The 19753-nt window shown below is 34.3% G+C and overlaps 1 protein-coding gene across 4 annotated transcripts in view; it reads left to right on the forward strand.

Annotated features, from left to right (window-relative positions):
* Positions 1–303: 303 nt before the first annotated feature.
* Positions 304–19753, forward strand: part of LOC145297806 (uncharacterized) — a 411153-nt gene continuing 391703 nt past the window's right edge. For 2 of the 4 annotated variants that reach the window (XM_080144118.1, XM_080144120.1), the window contains exon 1: positions 304–416. The gene's annotated coding sequence lies outside the window, so the exon portion shown is untranslated. The remainder of the gene's footprint in view (positions 417–19753) is intronic. The other 2 variants (XM_080144117.1, XM_080144119.1) reach the window with 1 other exon arrangement.

Consider the following 19753-nt stretch of genomic DNA (forward strand, 5'->3'; position numbering starts at 1 on the left):
ACCTCAGTAATGGCCGAAGAAGTCTATATTACCGGGAGCAGGACGCCTGTATCGCGAGGAGGCGAATTGGTCCCAAACTAGCAAGCTTCTAACATTTCGTATATATATATTTTTATTTTGAACGAAGTTTTCACATTTTATATTTCTCAGACGGAGTTTCTTTTATATTTCTGATATATAAAAAAAAGTAATTACCAAATTAATTCGAGAGTTGAGACTTAAACTTTTGTATATATATATATATATATATATATATATATATATATATATATATATATATGTATGTATGTATATATACTTTACCTGGAATTACATTTTGAAGATAGGGATTTCTTGTGTGTAAAAAGAAAAAAAAATCAACACAGACTACGTGACCTGCACACTTTTTTTTTTTTTTTTTTTTGACACTCCTACAGGTGAGCACACAATTTTATTTATTTTTATCATGTAAATATCCTTTCATAAACAGTATGTATACATATCACGCGCTAGCGCGTATTCAAATATACCTACGTATACGAGATAGGGCTATTGACGATTGGATTTACCATGAAACTGCAATAAAATCTTCAGATTAGTCGTTTCAAATATTTATCACCGTTGTATATGTTTTCTAGTTATTTTCCAATAGAACAAAAAAAGGGGGGGGGCATATAAACAAATGACAGATGAACGTTACCAAAGGCAAGATAAGTTACTTTTCTACCTACCTGGACAATTTTTGGTACTCATGCACTTATTGATCCGTGCTGAAATAATAACGTTATTATTTAAAAGCCATTCTTAACATGGGGAAGGGAGGGTGTTTTATACCTATTCTGTACTTTAACCTTACAATTGAATAAAAAAACATATCATAAAACTTTAATTAAACTTGGAAATACGATTTAAAAAAATAGCGCGGATCGGATCAGTAAGTGCATTAGCACCCAATTTTTTTTTTATTTTTGTCTGTGTTTTAACTTATTTTAAGGCGTTTATTTAGTTTGAAACGCAAGTAGTTCCGAGTTAGGACAAGAAAAAATAGCTGATATTTAGACCGTCATCTGGGAAGTTTCGATAATCGCTCAAAAATCGAAAAATAAACAAAACACCGGAAGAAACCCACCCAATAAATCTCGGTGATATTTTCGGTACTTGTGCATCTATGTTACCGCGCTAAAATAATAATGTTATTATTTAGAAAGCCAATCTTAACATGGAGAAAGGAGCGTGTTTTGTAAGTATTTTGTACTTCTATCTAACAGTTTAATAAACAAAAATATTGTAAAAACTGAATTAAAAAAAATACTATAAAAATACTATAAAAAAAAATAGCATCATATTTCCTTCTGAATGCATTCAGCAGTCTAAGAAGAACGACTAGGAAATCGCTTGCTTGATATAATACTTGTGGCGACTGTTGTTTCCAATGATGTTGACTTTATTTTCTCAGGATTCGTGGTGGTAATCGTTTAGAGCCAAATTAATTTTGTACAAAGCCTCTTTTCATTTAAAAATATTTGCTGATGCTACAACACTCTATAATATGCATAAGAGAAGAACGGATGTGCATAAATCTAAGACAATGGCAGAATCGTTAGAAAATTACCTCCAGACCATAATGGAATGGCACCACAAATGGATGGTAACATTTAATGCTTGTAAGATTAAGTTTTGCATTCCTTTAACAATTATAAGAAGCCTCTCCACCACCGATATTCATCGCAAATAAGACCTTTCCTGAAAATGTTTCCTTCAAACTCCTCGGCTTAACATTCACAGGAAATATGAACTGGAACAAATACATTGAGGACATTGCGAAGGCTGCTGCAAAGAAGGTGGGTTCCCTTTATCGAGCTAGAAGACTATTCGCACCGGAGCGAGCGGAGCGTATCCTGTATCACTACAAGGCCACCATTCGCCCATGCATGGAGTATTGAGGCCACATAGCACCTTCACTTGGAAAGAGTCCCAAAAGAGTTTTCAAGGTCCCACTTTGTCAACTAAGCTCCAACCCCTGTCCCATCGCCACAATGTTGCATCCTATTTACAATGTCTCCTCACGGGACAGAGTTAGACACCAGACACGTTTTTTAATGTGGAGTAAAGGAACAAAAATAAAAATTGTCTCAGTCGTGAAGGATGTGCCTGTTTACAAGTATTTTAATACTGCAGTGGTGCTGCTCTGATGAACTCGTTGCACTTGTGTCCCCTCGACGTACATATCCCCGACAAAACCACTTAACAACAAAATTTCAACCCTTCACTGTTGCCCTAAATGCCAGAAATCTTTCTACTCTAATAGTTTCTTCCCTCGAACAGCTAGACTTCGGAATTCCCTTCCTACTACCTGCTTCCCTGACTGTATTGATATGCAGAAGTTTTAATGTAACGTAAACCAACATCTTGTTAATCTTTCCTAGGCATGGCCCCAATTAGTAGCCCCTTATATCCAAGTGGCGATATTCCTTGTTAGGGGTGAACGTGAGTACAAAAAAAAAAAAAAAAAAGAAAAGAAAAAAAAAAGATCCATGCATAGAAATTACGTGAAAACTTTGACTAGTTGAACACTAACACGTTTACAGCCATCGTGTGTGTGTGTATGTGTGTGTACGGTGCTTGTTAAGGTAGTCGACAGGTCGATTTCTTTAAATGTCATTGGAAGCAAAAGCAATATTATGTCAAAAATAGTGGTGCTAGTAAGATTAGAGAGTGCTGATTCGCGCTATTTTTTAAAATTGTATTTCCAAGTTTATTTAAAGGTTTATGTTTTTTCTTCAATTGTAAGGTTGAAGTATAGAATAGGTACAAAACACCCTCCTCTCCCCATGTTAAGAATGGCTTTTTAAATAATGTTATTATTTACGTCCGGATCGCTCTCTGACTCTGCACTAGTACCAAAATAGTAATATATCCAAAAATTATCGAGTAAAACAACTGTTATGGTATTTTTGGTAGAAAAAAAAAAATATCCATCCCCATATGATACACGAGTTCGACGCCTTTACGATGTAAACTAAATTATGCGTTCAGAGTTATGTCCCCTGTCTGTGAACTATTCACCGTCTACTTTGAAAACATTTACGAAAAATGCATTTTGGATATTTCTGCATTTATCAACCCGCGATTTCCACGAACTTTCGGATGTGCCCGCCCGGCGGATGACAGGGAGAACCGGAAGCGGTTGACAAGTAGTTTTCTGGATATTAAAACATTTTTTTCCAATGTGTTACTTTATGAATTTCAGTGGTCGTCGCCATTCTTAACATGGGGAAGGGGAAGGTTGTAACAATTTGTGTTTTTTGTAAAGGCTCACCCAGCCGTTTCCGGTTATTTCTGTCATTGCTGGGCACACCCGAGTAACTTTGTCGAAATCGCGGGTCGATAAATGCAGAAGCACCACATTTTTTCGTAAAAATAACATATTTAAAGAAATCAATATGTCACCTCTTTAATAAGCATATAAAAAAACGGTTATCCTGACGCTCCGCACTCCTTTGTTTACCTCGGAAGTGACGTCACACAAATGGCTACAATAGTAAAAATAATTTGTTTTATTTTTCTTTCATTTTGAGCTCCTTTTTTCTCCTGTTTGTTTTTGTTTTCTACAATTAATAAACCAGTTTACAAGTAAAAAATAATGTTTTACTTTTTAATCACCAACACAGAAGCGATTTTAATTTTTTTTTTCTCTCCCATTTGTTATATTGGTATTTGAGCTGAGAATCTAACATTTCTTTTCATTTTGAGAATTTGTTTTAGTTTTTAATTACTAACACAGCGGAGAATTTAACTTTTCGTAAAGTGCAGGACAGGAGTACCTATAAAAGGTGAAAATAAAATAAAATTCTCCGCTCAAAATAAGAAATGGGAGAAAAAAAAAAAAACAAGTTAAATTCTCCGCTGTGTTAGTAATTAAAAACTAAAACAAATTCTCAAAATGAAAAGAAATGTTAGATTCTCCGCTCCAAATACCAATATAACAAATGGGAGAGAGAAAAAAAAAAAAAAAAAAAAAATTAAATTCGCTTCTGTGTTGGTGATTAAATTCGCTAAAACAAATTATTTTTTATTTGTAAACTGGTTTATTAATTGTAGAAAACAAAAACAAACGGGAGAAAAAAGGAGCTCAAAATGAAAGAAAAATAAAACAAATTATTTTTACAATTGTAGCCATCCGTATTATAAGATTTGTGTGACGTCACTTCCGAGGTAAACAAAGGAGTGCGAAGCGTCAGGATAACCAAAAAAGCCCCCCCCCCCTTATTAAGAATGAGTTTCTAAATAACGACATTATTATTTCAGCACGATACCTTCTCTGCATAAGTACCTAGCTTTCTTTGATTTTCATTTTTGGGAGAGTTCGATTCTGTACAAGTGGAAACATTCAAGAATTTCTCCGGAAATGATCAAAACAACGTTTCTCGCTTCACCATGAAATTTTATTTTCTTAGGTTAAAAGAGTAACCACTTGATCAATTTACGTGATTTTTGGAATATGACATCTTCGTTGCGCCACAAGTACATACATCATAAAGATTTTAAATATATTTTTTAAAAATTTTGTTTTGAATATGAGTTTAATTCTAAATAAGCACACATACGACTATTTCATGTAATCACATAAATTAATATACGAATTTATAATTTTATGCATAAAATTTCAGTATTTACTTGCACAGTGCTCAATACATAGGCAAAGTTGGGTAGTAAGTTATGAAAATATATATAGCAATTAAGCTACGCAGAATATTCTGTGTTTCATCCTCGCGAGAATTCATCAGGCTTGTGCATAAGCCTGACGAATACTCAAAAGAATAAAACGCTATATATATATATATATATATATATATATATTACTAGCTGTACCTGAAAATGAAATACACAAGTTTTTGATTTAGTGTATATATATATATATATATATATATATATAGATTTTTAATATCTAAACAAAAAAACATTGAATGAAATAGAAAAAATTGTCGTAATTCTACAAAATTTTCTGGACAATATAACAAGATTATAAGGTTTCACTTAAGACAAATAAAAAAATTCAACATGGTTTAAAAAAAAGAAAAAAGGTTTTAAACTTTGGACTTTACAGGTAAATTTGCAAATAACTTCATTTTTTTTGTTTTAAATTAACTTATTTTATTTATTGATTTTTATCTTCAATTTGTGATATATAAATTTGAGGTGAGAAAATTATTTTCATTTGAATAGACATTTCAAAATGGGGTGGGTGAATTAAAAAAAATCGCTTGTCTAGAATATTATATTCAGTTTATTGGAAAGAGCATAAAATTTCACATTGAACTTGAAAATATCGTAAAAATTGAACCATTAAAAGAATTTTGATAGATTTTTAAAGTTTAAAAATTGAAAAATATTCATTCGTAAAATTCAATTGATTTCATTATGTAAAAAATCATGGCTGCATGTTTTTTTTTTTTTAAATAAATATTTCTATTTTTTAAACAACCCATTTTTAAAAGAGAAATTATGAGGTTTTATATTTAATTCGCAGTTTTGTGTTAGGGGTGTCAAAAATTCCCCCCAAATTCGGACACCTAATGCAACATATACTTGTCCATGTGAGAATCAATCAGGGTGTAGATGTAAGTCACACAAATGTAAAATTGTCTCTAAGCCTTGTTAATGGTTATTGCAAACGCCAAGCAAATTGTGAAGTACAATATCTTAAATTTAAATGGTATATCCGTTTAAATCCTTCAATGCACATTTGCTGCACGTTTTTTTTTTTTTTTTTCTGAAGTGGACAAAGGGGAAAACATGAGGGTTTAATTTTACTATGGACATGTATGTGAGCATGCACTGGAAAGTCTCATAAATTGAAAAATTTAGCCGATGTTTTTTTTTGTATGAAAGTATAGTGTTTTATCAATAATAAATTGATGGAAAAATTGAAATTAAAGAATAAACCAACAAAGTGGGAGACCGATGATAATTCAGAAGAAAGAAAGAAGAAAAGAATATAAAAATGTGGTAGGATAAGTTTTAAAGAGGAAGTAGTTTGGCAAACATATTTTTTTATTCAACTAAATATGCTTTTTTTTTTTTTTTTTTCAGTTATTGGAGAAAAAATATTGCTTTCAAATATAATTAATGAAAATATTCGTAAACATTTTAGTGCTTCTTTGTTACAATAACAAAGTACTAAAATGTTTACGGATATTTTTATTTATTTTTATTTTTTTTTACACAGTGATCACCACTTATCAAGGCCCGGAAGCGACTCAGGGATAAGGGTTATTGCAAGTACATTACGTTAGTGTGGAGATTTGATGAAGTGTTTAATTAAGAGGGCGGTTCATTAGGAATTTGTTAACATTGGACTTGAAGACATCCAAGTTGTAGTTTGGAGGGAAGCAGGCAGACGGAACAGAGTTCCACAGGCATGCAGTTCTAAGAAAGAAGCTTTGTTCATGGAATCCACGTTTTGATTTAGGCACAGATATAGAGTGGGGGAAATTTTTCACAGTGGATTTAGCTAGACGGGTGTTTTTCGTGAAAGATTGACGAGGAGGAACCAGAGATTGGAGTTCAGACGAGCACCTGCCATGGAAATAACGATAAAACCCGGATAGGCTCGCAACGTCTCTTCTGTGGGAGAGAGGTTGCAGAGTAGAGAAAAGGGCATCCCCCACTAAGCCACAAAGTCTATTTTGTACTCTGTCAAGGCAGGTTAGGCTGTTTTTAGCAGCTCCTGCCCAGATATGGCAACAGTATTCAATCCTTGGACATACTTGGCTTTTCTATAGATAGAGAATTGCATCAGTAGTGAGATATCTTCTGGAGCGGTAAAAGGATTCCACCATCTTTCCAGCGACCTTGGCAACAGACTTGATGTACATGTTCCATTTCAGATCAGGAGTAAAGGTCAAATCCAGAAGCTTGTCAAAACACAGGGCTTCACCCAGACGAGAGCCAGCCATCACAATTGATGCCAGATGGGGATCAGAGCATTGATGATGTAAGGATAGGAGTTTGGTTTTGGATGCATTAAAGGTAACCAGCCACATCTTCCCCCACTGAACCACGCGCTCGAGATCAGAGGATATTTTCGGGAATCGAAATATTAATTTTCAAATGAAACCAATAGTATCTAATGAATTGCCATGTCGCAGTAATGAAAATATCAAAAATTATGGAAAACAATAAGGTAGAAATTATTAAAGAAAATAGTTTAGTTTTCAAAGAAATTAGAAATTTTAGCTATTTCTCGTGTTTCAGAATTTTTGTAGGAATTTTTGACACCCCTAACACGAAACTGCAAATAAAATATAACAAAACTCGTAATTTCTCGTTTAAAGTGGGTTGTTTATTTTCTTTATGGAATATACTTCCAAAATAAACTATTAAAGTTGTTTAAAAAATAATAGAAATATTTTTTTATTTTTTAAAAAACAGTAATGTCTAATAAAATTTTAATAATTTATGTGCCAAAGTTTTATATATCACAAATTGAAAATAAAAGATCAATAAATAATATATTCAAATTTAAAACAAAAAGAAAGTTTTTTGGAAATTTCCCTGTAAAGTGCGAAGTTTAAAACCTTTTTTTTTTTTTTTTTAAAAACCATGTTGTTTGTATTTTTATTTTTTTTTAAAATAAAAACTTGGTCCTTGCTCCTTTTTAATTGAAAAAAATTAGGGTTTGAATTACATTTTTCGAGTAGTTATAAGCTTGGAAAGACAGGGGGCCGAATTAATTCGCCCCCCCCATTTTGAAATGTCTATTAAAAAGTAAATAATTAATTTACTCACCAAAGTTTTATATATCACAAATTGAAGATAAAAGATCAATAAATAATATATATTCAAATTTAAAACAAAAAAAAGAATAGTTTTTTAGAAATTTACATGTAAAGTCCGAAGTTTAAAACCTTTTTTTTTTTTTAATTAAAACCTTGGTCCTAGCTCCTTTTAATTGATAAAAAAAAAAGTAGGGTTTGAATTACATTTTTCGATAGTTATAAGCTTGGAAAGACAAGGAGTCGAATTATTCAATATTTTTCACAAAGTTTCTGACACACCTACGTCATGTCATGTGACAAAACAAACCTAGCCGAAATCATTTTTTCGTTGAATCATGGAAGACTTAACTAATTGTGACATGACAATTAGATAGATAACGTTGCATATTGTTGAAATTGACAATGTAAGTAGTTATCTTTTATTTATTTTTTTTTTATTCAACTTTTCGGCTATCGGATTTCGCTACAATAATGAAGAAGCACCCTTTTTATCGACCGACCTGTATAATGAACATCCCCCATATATTTTTTAGTGCTCTTGCAGAATTTGACCTGGATCCTCGGGATTTTTCGTCAATTATTGTTCGGGCTCGACCGGCAGTCACCGGATTAAGCCGAGCAAAGTAACAGACGAAGACAAATTTCAAAATAAACAAACCGGAAAAAAATTAGAAATACAATAAATAAAAAAAAAATAACAAAAACCTATTGTAAATTTATTGAATTTTTTTTTTCTCCAGAAAAGTTACATTTTGCAGTGTTTATTTATTTTTTTTTCAATTTTTTTTATCAACAAGTTTTTTTTTCCAAGAAAAGATGAATTGTTTTTTTTTTTTATATATACCATAAATTATTAGATGAAAGAACATTTTTTTTTTTTGAAGAAAACTTTTTTTTTTCTTCTTTTTAAGAAAACTGGCAGTGAACATTTTTGTTTTTTCTAAACAAATTTTTTTAAAATTTTTTTTTTATTAAGATGAATGCTTTATGAAAATTGTAAATTAAGTGAAAATACAGAAAAGTTTTTTTCAAGAAAATTTACAAAATATTTTTTGTTAACAGATGTTTCAAAATAAACAAAAAAAAATACCCCCATCACCCAAAAAATTAAAAATTACATTTTTTATACAAAAAGCAAAAATAAAAATGCTGATTTAGCATTTTAACATTTGAATAATGCTCAGCTTAAGCTGATGAATGCCGGTCTAGCCGATGAGGATCCAGGTCAAATTCTGCAAGAGTACCATGTTTTCTAATTGCGTCGTTTTCTTTTTCAATTTTTGAGCGGATTATTAGCGATTGCAAACTAACAAATTAAACGAAATTGCAAAAAATCAATATTTTAAAGATTTTTAAGGGGTGCTCAATTTCTAATACAAAGTTCTAGTAAATCGACCCCCCCCCCCTTTATTGAAAACACTCGACAGAAACACAAAACCGAATAATTGCCCATATGGTACGATGAGGTTCTTTTTGGTTTTTGCAATATTTTCAGAAGATTATCAATGATTAGACACTCATTTACTAGATTCTGCCAAAAATTTTAAAAAATGCCAAAAATTCAATAAAGATTTTTAGGGGTCGCTCAGTTTCTAATACAATGTAAGTAGATGTAGATGTTTGCGTTGGTTTCATGATGAAACTTGTTCTAACTTAGTGTATTAATGCTATTTTTGAAGTAAAAATAATTATGTTTGGATATAAATTCCAAAACTCATTTCACTCTAAATAATTTAGGTGACTGAAATAGGAATTAACCACAATTAGTAAAATTGTCCTCGAACAATGACAAACAATTAAACCGACTTTTCAATAAATCTGTGTGTATCTGTCGAGTGGTTCCAAAATATAGGGGATAGATTTATCAGAAAACTTCATTTGAAACTGATCATTCTCTAAAAGTCATTAAATATTTACTTTTTTCGGTAGCTTAAAAAGTGGAAAAATAACAAAATATAAGGGTTATGTGCATTGTACAGGTAACCTTTTTTATCGATTTTAGTTTTTTTATGTCAAATATTTTTAATACTCTTTTTTACGAAGATATTTATTTAAAAAAAAAAAAATTAATTATATACAATACATTTGTAAAACGGCATATCTGCTATTTAGTTGTACAAATATCTTCGAAATGCGTAATCACTAAAAGGAACTTGTTCGATCAACACCGGTATCAAATATATATTGTACAAAAAAAAAATAGCTTAATTAGTCCCAAAAGCGAAAAATTTTAGCTTCGCACAAGCCAAAAACAAACAAATTCATCTAAATGTGGATTCTACAGAAGTCCAAAATGCCAGAAAGTCAAAAGGTTGTCAGAAAAGAACTTCAGGTGGTTAGAGGGAGGTAGAGGGTGCTGGTTTTCTTGTTTTCCCCAGCCGTGTATCTGTACATTCCTATCGTGAACGTTTGTATAATTTTTACTATTTTTTTAATTTAATTATTTTTCTGTCTTCCTGCTTTTAAATTAAAAAAATTTTTTTTTCAAATAAAATTGTTACACAAAGTTTCACGTTCATTCAAGCATGGAAAATATTAAAATCTTACATATAAAAATCATGCAAAGCATTTAATCTTAAAAAAAAAAAAAAAAAAATAGAAATATTTTTTTCAGTTATAATTTTTTGTGTGAAAATATTAAATAAACAATGTTTAATTCAATAATAATATCGGTAATTCGAGTAATTAATTTTTTTTCAAGCTATATCGAATTCATTAATACTTTTTTTTTACTACTGATGGTATTAGCTATGGCAGGTAGGCTGTCATAAAGTCGCTGCTTCGTGGGATGATTTTGCAAAGATATATTTAATACTGTTTATTTAACAGTATTAAATGTATCTAATCATTTTGCATGTACATAAATTGATCGAAATAAGAACAATCAGAATCAACACACTTGCCAGTGCAAATCAAGTGTATTTATGGCAGTAATGTAAAAATCTTGCGTTCCCGTGGTGATCTGAAGACGTTTTTGGAGCATTTCTCATGCAGAAAGTTGTCAAGATGCTTAAAAAAGTGGTAGCCAGTAGGTGAGAGGTCTGGAGAGTATGGGGGATGAGGCAGTTTTGTAGCCCAATTCATTCACCTTCTGCAGGATCAGTTTAGCAATGTGTGGTCAGGCATTGTCATGGAGGGTTGGGCCATTTTTGTTGACTAATGCTGGGTGTTGTTGTTGAAGTTTCTGATGCATTTCATCCATTTATTGAAAGTATTTCACTGCTGTAATGTTTTGTCTGCATTCAAAAAACTAATGGATGAGACCGATCGCAGACCATCAAACAGTCAACATGACCTTCTTTTGGTGCAACTCTGGCTTCAGGAAGTGTCGTGGAGCTTCGTTGGCATCCAACCACTGAACTGAGCGTCGCCTGTTGTCATAAAAAAACACTTCATTGCAAGTCACAACCCAGTCAAGAAACGGGTCGTTCTTGTTGCGTAAAAGAAAGGAAGATGACACTTCATAACAGCGGTTCTTTGGGTTGTCTCTCCTCCACACTAATTCGACCCCAAGTTAATGAATATTTTTTGTTTTTGCTTTGATATGTTCGAGGTAATAAATGTAAGACATGAAAAGAAACTGCAATCGTAGGATGATCTCTATCATTCCATTGATTATAGGAACGACTCATGAAAAAGAATTTTAAGAACTACCTGGAAAATATAGCCGGTGAACCAAGTGCAAGAGACGTTCAAACAATTGCACTTAAAGGGATGATTAAAAATCTTTAAAAGATTTCAGTTGAAATATATGATAGCAGATGAATGCCTGGTGTCCGTTAGGATGCTCCTTTCCCAGCTTAAACAAAATAAAAATATTGAAAAAAGAAATGAGAATATATGTAAAGTTTTTGTGTATCGTTGGCAATTTCAGAGTTTTAGCCGGACACCCAGACAAAATAATATCTCTTATATCTCGTGTTTCAATCAATTTTATGCCAGTTTAAAAACGATCCCACAGGATCCTTAATGAATATATCAATAGATCAAATTCTAAATATTTCCCCAGATAAACCCTAAAAATACCCCGTGATTTACACAGAATACGGACCGTGCTGAAATAATAAACTTATTTAGAAACCCATTCTGACCATGGGTAGGTGATGGCGTTTTATAACTATTTTTCACCCAACAAAATGATAAGAAATTGCATTTAACTTGAAAATCTTATCTAAAAAAAAAACAAAAAAAAAAAAAAAATGATCTGTATTCCGCAGAATCAATGCTCGTGCAAATTGGACCAGATTCTTTTTAATTCTGTCATAATTTTCCTTAAATTACCGACGGACAAAATGTGGAAGTGGGATATAAGATGTGTTTAGACAGTTTTTCTTTAAAAATCTACCAAAAATCAGATAATTATCCAATCAATATGAAATTTCCACAGATTATTAAATGAAGAATGAACTTTTGTAAAGGTATCATTTTTTTTCATGATTTTTTTTTTTTTTTTTCATAACCCCTTCTCCATTTGTGGTTCCTACTCTTAAAATATAGACAGAACTAAACATATACTTCCTACATGAAAGGGGGGTGGTGAAAAAATTATAAAAAAACAAACAAAAACAGCTCCTCTTCAAATTCTGAGATTGCAAATTTGAATTTTGAATGTGTTTGATTTCTTATCTTTTGTGTTTTGAAGTATGAAATTCGTTAGTATAAATGTTTTTTCGTTATTTTCACGAAAAACACTTAAATCTTTAAAAATAAATTAAAAATTTTCTTTTAGAAAGACCAATTTTGATAATGTACCATTTAAATAGAGAATGCTTTGCAGAATAGATACCAAAAAAGAGGTGTGTATATATATATATATATATATATATATATATATATATATATATAATCACTAAAAATAACACTGAAGATGTTTTATACTTATTTTTTTTTTTATTTTTCTTCCTTTGAAGATTGTAATGCCGGGTATGGGGCAGCCAAACCAGCTGCCAACATTGCCCCGCTTTTTTATTGAAACCAACCGAGAGCTCTTTTTAGTATCCTTGCTGTTCCCTTAAGTGCAATTAATGGCATTTGGCATTATAATTTAATTCAATTAATTATTGCCTGTTTGGTTACATTAAAATTTTTACATTCATGGAAATACTTAAATATACATTTAGACACATCTACGCTTCCATACTTTGAAATATTTTGCAATCGGCCATGGCGCTGTCGTGTAGGTGTTTACGAAATTTTCTACTCGTAATAAAAAATAAAAAAAATTTGCAATTCAGGTAGTTATATTTGAATAGTTTTTGCATATTTGGTAAATGTTTATTTTAACTGGAACACAATGCTGACCATTCTAGTTTGTATTTTTAGGGATTATCGAGGCTGCTGAAAACGAATCTGGCATTTAAACCCATCGCAAATTTACCGTTTGCATGGTATTAACCTCTGGGCCTATTTTGTACCATTTCACTGCTTTCGTTGACGATAGGCGTGAGCACGCAGTAGTGATTTCTTAAATGTACGCTCACACATGCACGTAGTCACGTGACGGTTCACAAGATGTATGAATACATAGCGGACATTTTAGAATACAAGAAATATAGTTTTACTCACTTTAAAACGTTTAATCGGTTCGAAAATCATGCAGTGTTTATCGGTATATGTAAAAAAAGACATGGTGGAGAGCTGACTGTTAAATACGTGAAGTTTGGGAAAATTAGTTAAAACTGAAAAATTATACAAAATACTGTTAGAAACCCACCTAATATATGTCAGGGTAAATATATTTTGCATTGTGGTTATATTGTAATAGTTAGCTCCCAAAATGGATGGTGGTTTAATTTTCTAAGAGGTGAGAGTACAAATTAATTATATATATTAATTTTTTATATTTTTTTGATTTATGGTACAACATTCACCCTAGGTGCGTTAAACCAGCTTCCTCCAAAGGAGGTTTCAATGGAATATTAAATTCACAAACGATTCACAGTTGCTTGTATTATACAGGCTGTATAAAAGATATATTTACAGCACTTGGTATTCCCAAGTGGTCACCCATCTAAGTACTGATAAGGCTCTATATTGCTTAACTTCAGTGTTTTCAACGTGATATGGTCATATATTGCAACTATTAACCAACAAATAGTGAAATGAAAGAATGTTTATTAAAATTTAGTACTGCCACTCAGACTTAGTGATGGTAGTAGGTTAACCCTACTACCACCGCTAAGTCTGAGGGTATATTTTGTTTTGTTAGAAGCAAATAATAAAATTAGTGTTTATTAAAAAGAAATCCGCAAAAATAAAGTAATATGGCGGATTAATTTTCCCTGTCACAGCTTGGAAAGTCAGACAAAACTAGTTGATCAAATTTGACAACCAATATAACCTAATGAGCAGTGAAAAAAAACAAAAATCTAACCCATTGTTTGAATTTCTTAACGATTTGCACCCTATTCCTGATATCTAACACTAAACTCTAATCCCATGAGACTGCTTTATGACAATACCTTTGAATATCACCCCCCCCCCTCCCAAAAAAAAAAACACGTAGGTTTTAAATTTCAATTTCAAAATGAATTTAGCATGGAACTTTGTCTAAATCTTCAACAGATTTCTGGAGCGTTCTGGTCGAATCTAAGTGTAGTATCTGTTCTAGTCGGCTTCATGAAGCCATTCTCCCAGGATATACCCTCCCCATCCTACCTGACTTGTTTATTGACTATCGCCTGGGACACTCTCTTTTGGGAATGCTAATGAATCCAATCATAGGCGCCTAGGGTCTCCACACCCCTTTTAGGGGAGGGATCTCTCACATTCAACTAATCTTGTGTCTAACATTGTGCTTGTGGGGAAGAAAGCAAATAGGGACATTTAAGTTAACCCCCCCTCGCCCCCCCCAAAAAAAACAAGCACTTCTCTGTACTGTAGACAGTGTACACTGTTTCTAAAGATCTCCCCCACCCCACCCCACCCCTCTTGAAGATAAGCTTTGCTATTTTTAATATTATCTGTATGTTTATTTATAGGTATATTATTCATTCAAAGTTTTTTTTTTTTCTTTTCCGGGTCAGTGGGTGTTGAAGAATTCTCCTCTTCCCTCACCCATTCTAATTTCTCTCTCTTTTTTTTTTTTTTTTTATGTGATAAATCGTTTAAAACGTGTGTGAAATCCTACTTTTTAACTCGGATCGCCATTTCCAAAGGGTTAAACGGTTACTCTACTCTTACCCTTTTTTTTTTTTTAACACAAACATTAAAACAACCACCTCATTTAATGTAATAATGATACATTAGTCCCTTTTTAAGAAAGGTTAATATTACTACTAATTGTTAGGTGCCCCCTTTTTATCTACCCCCTCAGCTAGTTCTTTAAAAGAGGGGGGGGGAGGGTTAAAATGGTGTTACTATCGACGTTGTCAGTTATTAATTAGAAAGTGAAATTATAAGTTGTGAATTAAGTTAAAAATAAAAATTAATCAAAATATTAACCGAATTTGTGTGTGCGTGTGATTTTCTAGAATTCCAAAAATTTACCCAAAGTGACTCCTTCAGGATTCGCCCGAAGTACACCTATATGACTAGCATTACTGAGCAGAAAATATAAGGTTAGTTTGGTATTTTTTAAGACGTGTCCCATATCAAGAACGGCTTTCGGAATAAACACCCCCACAACCTCTCCATGTTAAGAACGGCTTTCGAGGTTGTGGGGAGTGTTTATAACGAAAGCCGTTCTTAACATGGGTAGGTTGGGGTGTTTATAATACGCTGGGACACGTCATAAAAATTTACCGTGAGTTTCTTTGGATTCCTCAAAATTATGGCACTCTGACTATTTATTTTAAACTTTTCTAATATTTAGTATTGATTGGAGTCTGATTTGAAAACAGCATACATTATTAAAACAAACTTCCTAAAGATTCTATAAAAAAAACAAATGGAACAAAAATGAAAGTAAAAACTCTTGGGCAACACCAAATATGTACAGCTAGTCACAGAATTTTTATAAAAAAAATTATGTAAAGAAAGAAAATGTTTTATAAACTTTCAGGTGTACAACTTACAACGTCCCCTCCCCTCCCCCACTTCGATTCAGTTCAAATTACTAAAGGTAACATTTCTCTGTTAATTTATTAGCTAGAAATGCGTATAGTTGAGCGCACATATGTTGATTATGTAAACAATAAATGGTGAAAACAAATGTTTTTGTTCAATGCATTTTTTTTTTTTTTTTTATGATTTAATGCTGTTGTCAAAGTCTGCAAATTTCAATGACTTCATGAGACAACAAGGAGGTAACATTCTAGGAAGCGCTTATGAATTGAATTGCGTGTTGTTCAAATTATGCTTTTTTTTTTTTTAAATTTTTTTTTTTTACCCAAACTGAACACCTGTTCCTTTTTTTTCCAGATTAAAAATAAAAGAATCCTTTAATTCTTTTCTTGAAGTGGAAACATTTCTTTGATCAAACAGTCTTAGTTTCTTTGCCAGAAACAAGAACTTATCACTCTCGACCATCTCCTTTTTTTTTTTTTTTTTTTTTTTTTTTTGTTCAAATCCAAACAAATTTTCTGTGTCATTTTAATGTTACACCCCCTACCCATTTTGATACAAGATTGTTGTTGTGGAAGAGGGCTCTTCCTGATATTTTTCTTGGCAGGAGTTCCAAAATGAAAAAGCCGTTTGCTCATAGAAACATTGCAGGCGACAAACTGTATGGCTATTGGTTTTAGAACTATTAGTAGAAACAATGGCAATTGGTAAAGGATAAAAAAACATAGAAATTTATAAAAATAGTTTATTTGAACACCAGCACATTTATAAGTGTATCGGTTTTGTTGAGATTGCAGGAATGTTGGTCTTGAGTGTCTGGTTAGTTGTTGACACTCCAGCTTAGTAGACGAAAAGAAACTTTTTCTTAACAGGACAGTGATGAGAATGAATTGATCACAAGAAACTGGTCAAGAACAAAGACGGTTAAAGGGCACGGGTTAAGATAAAGTTATAAACAGAACAGATCATCAGTAGAACTAATCAAACTGCAACAAACGTCCTGTTGCCAGACAAAAAAAAAATTTGGATAAAAAAATGAATGCAGTCTTGGTACAAGGAATCAGAAACAAGCTGATATTTGAACTATGGTAATTACTGGGAGCAGGAATTGACAATCTATAGTTGATCTGAAACGATTTTCTGTTCACTCGTTGCTGAATACGTGTTTAAGAAGCTGATGAGTTATTTATCCCCATCCCATGGTAGGAAAGCGGGATTGAAGAACAAATGTCCTAGAGGGAGAGCACTCGTCTGCAAAAAATGCCTGGGATGCCTCAATCAAGCGGTTAATATTAAACTAACCCTTTCTTAAAGGAAGGTGGACCTTGTAACAAAAAAGGAAGGAAAAGGAAAAATAAAGTAATAAAAAAAAAAACAGGCGCAAGACGTTCAGTCGCACCCAACAACAGTCTCCAAAGATCCTGGTCCCTGTTCTCTCTGCGACCTCCGCTTATGTAGCTGACCAGCGAAATTTTGCACATTAGCCGCAAGACTTTTTGTTACTTTGTGTGACCTCCCAGTTATAAAAGCTGTGTGGATTCTCACCTCCCCCCTCGACAACTTGACTCCACATGATGCACATATGCAAAGACACTTTAATGGTAAGCCACAATTTTCTCTACAGACCTCCTAGAACTGTAGAGAATTAGTCAACAGGGAAAAGCCATTTCAAAAATAGTCTAGACCATCACCACCGAGAGACTTGGTGATGATGGTCTAGACTCTACTGACTTTATTATCAAGGGGGGAAAAATCCCTGGCTGGTAACAAAAATATATTAGACAACCAGATTTTGTTTAAATTAGAAGAGCTGGTGAAGCAAACAAACAATGTTTGGTTTTGTATTAAGAGAATGATGGCTGTGAAACACTAGATAGGTATCTTCCTTCATTCATAACACATCAAAGGATGATCTTTGCATCTGAAACACAAACAGAACAAATACAGTGTTAGAAGTGCAGCACTACTAGACATATCTAGTGCGTATCTATCTATCTCCCTTCCCCCCACAAGTTTTTGGGGTAACCACAAAACTTAATTGAATAAATACAACAAAAGTCTCCAACTGAACACTAACCAAGTCTGTGGTTAACACACAACATCGGACTAGAGTGGTCATTGGGGTAGACTGCCCTCACACTCACAGCATTATTCTGGCTGGTCCGAGTCTAACCATATCACAATCACTTGTCACAACGCGGCTTTCACCGTGTGGAATGTTCCATTTCACTGCGTCCCGCCGCGTTATATGGCAGTAGATGTGCCAGGGCATGAGGCAGCTTCTTCTCAGGCATGGGAGGCGTTCCGTGGGGAGTAAGAACCGGAGCTGGTCCCACGCCAGCACAGGGTAGAGGGATGCTGTCATGCTCAGATGGGTTGTGGGATGCTGGCTGTGTCTGATGGCTGTTGCATGGGTTCCATGGGTGTTGGGGGTGGAGGCGCCGAAGATGGGCCTGTGGTGTCAGGGTGCTGATCGGAAGGTGATGGAGATGTGGTGACAATTGGTCGAGGTTCCAAAGACTTGATGGGCAGGCCCTGACCTTGGGCAGGGGCATTATGGGGCTGTACCCATAGAGATGTCTGCCTCTGCAGAAATGGTATGAATTTTCGTAGATGCTGTCTATTGCGTAGGGTCACGCGACCGGATCCATCACCCGGACCACATACTGGTGGAACTGCCGTACTTCCACAACAACTCCTGTTCGCTCCCAGCGTTTTTGGGTGGTTGCCTACAAGATTCTGTAGGTACACATGGTCCCCAACATGTAGCGGTGGTAGGAGTCTGGTGTGAGCATCCCACTTTTCATGTTCTCTGGAGGGCCTGCGAGCTAGGGCCCTTTCACGGAATGACATGGTTTCTTGCCATGTGTTGTGTGGACAATACCTCCCAAGTGGGATTGGGATAGCATCTCTGATTGGTCGGCCAAAGAGTACCAGTGCAGGTGAGGCTTTGGTCTCAGGGTCGATGGAATTCCTGTATGTAATCATGGCTCTCTGGAATCTGTCAGTGTCCAGAGAACCACCAGGCCCAGTGTTGTTCATTAACATGCGCTTGACGGTTTTCACTGCAATTTCCGCCCTATTGTTTGCATGGGGGTTGGCAACACTGGAAACCCTGTGGTTCACCCCCCATGCAGCTAAGAAAGCCTGTGTCTTGCCAGCCGTAAATTGGGGGCCCCCCTCAGATATGATTTCTTCTGGGATACCAAAAGTGACGAATATTTCCCGCTGACGTTTGATGAGCCCCGCTGCTCCGGATTGTGACTTATAAGCAATCGACCAGTTGGAATATCTGTCCACCACAACCACGTAGTCCATGTTGAGGTAGTGGAAGTAGTCGCAGGCGATGCGCTGGAAGGGATAATCTGGGGGAATTATATCAGCAGGCGGCTGCAGAGGGTTGGATTTAGCTACCAAATTACAATGACCACATCTGTCGCGGACCAGTCCAATGTCTGTGGATATACTGGGCCAAAATACAGAGTCAGCAGCACGGGCCGTCATGGCGCCTATTCCTTGATGGGCAGCATGAAGGGCATTCAGGATGTTCTGACGCAGTGATGCAGGTATAACAATCCGCTCTCCCATCAATATGACACCATCAACACTGTATAGGCTGTCACTGTATCTAAAATATGGGCGCAGTTCCAGGGTCAAATCCCGGGAATTGTCTGGGAAGCCTTCCTGAATTGCGTTCATGAGCTGTTGTAACGTAGAATCAGAGAATGTTGCTTCACGAACCATATCCCATGTAACTACATCAGTGACCGAGTTCAGAGCAGCACAAGCGCTGGATGACATGCTCGCCTCATCAGCCAGTTCCTCAATGTCAGCCGGGAGACAATCTGGGGTGACCGCTGGTGGCTCACTTGGTAGTTGCAGCTGTTTTGCTGCTGAAGTCGGGTAACAGGATGCTGCATCGGCTCCCTTGTTCTTATGATCTGGGATGTGAATGAGTGTGAACCGGTATGGCAGGGTCTTCTCCTTTA

The sequence above is a fragment of the Euprymna scolopes genome, chromosome 18, assembly GCF_053919585.1.
Source record: "Euprymna scolopes isolate OS-2025 chromosome 18, ASM5391958v1, whole genome shotgun sequence".
Taxonomy (NCBI): Eukaryota; Metazoa; Mollusca; class Cephalopoda; order Sepiida; family Sepiolidae; genus Euprymna; species Euprymna scolopes.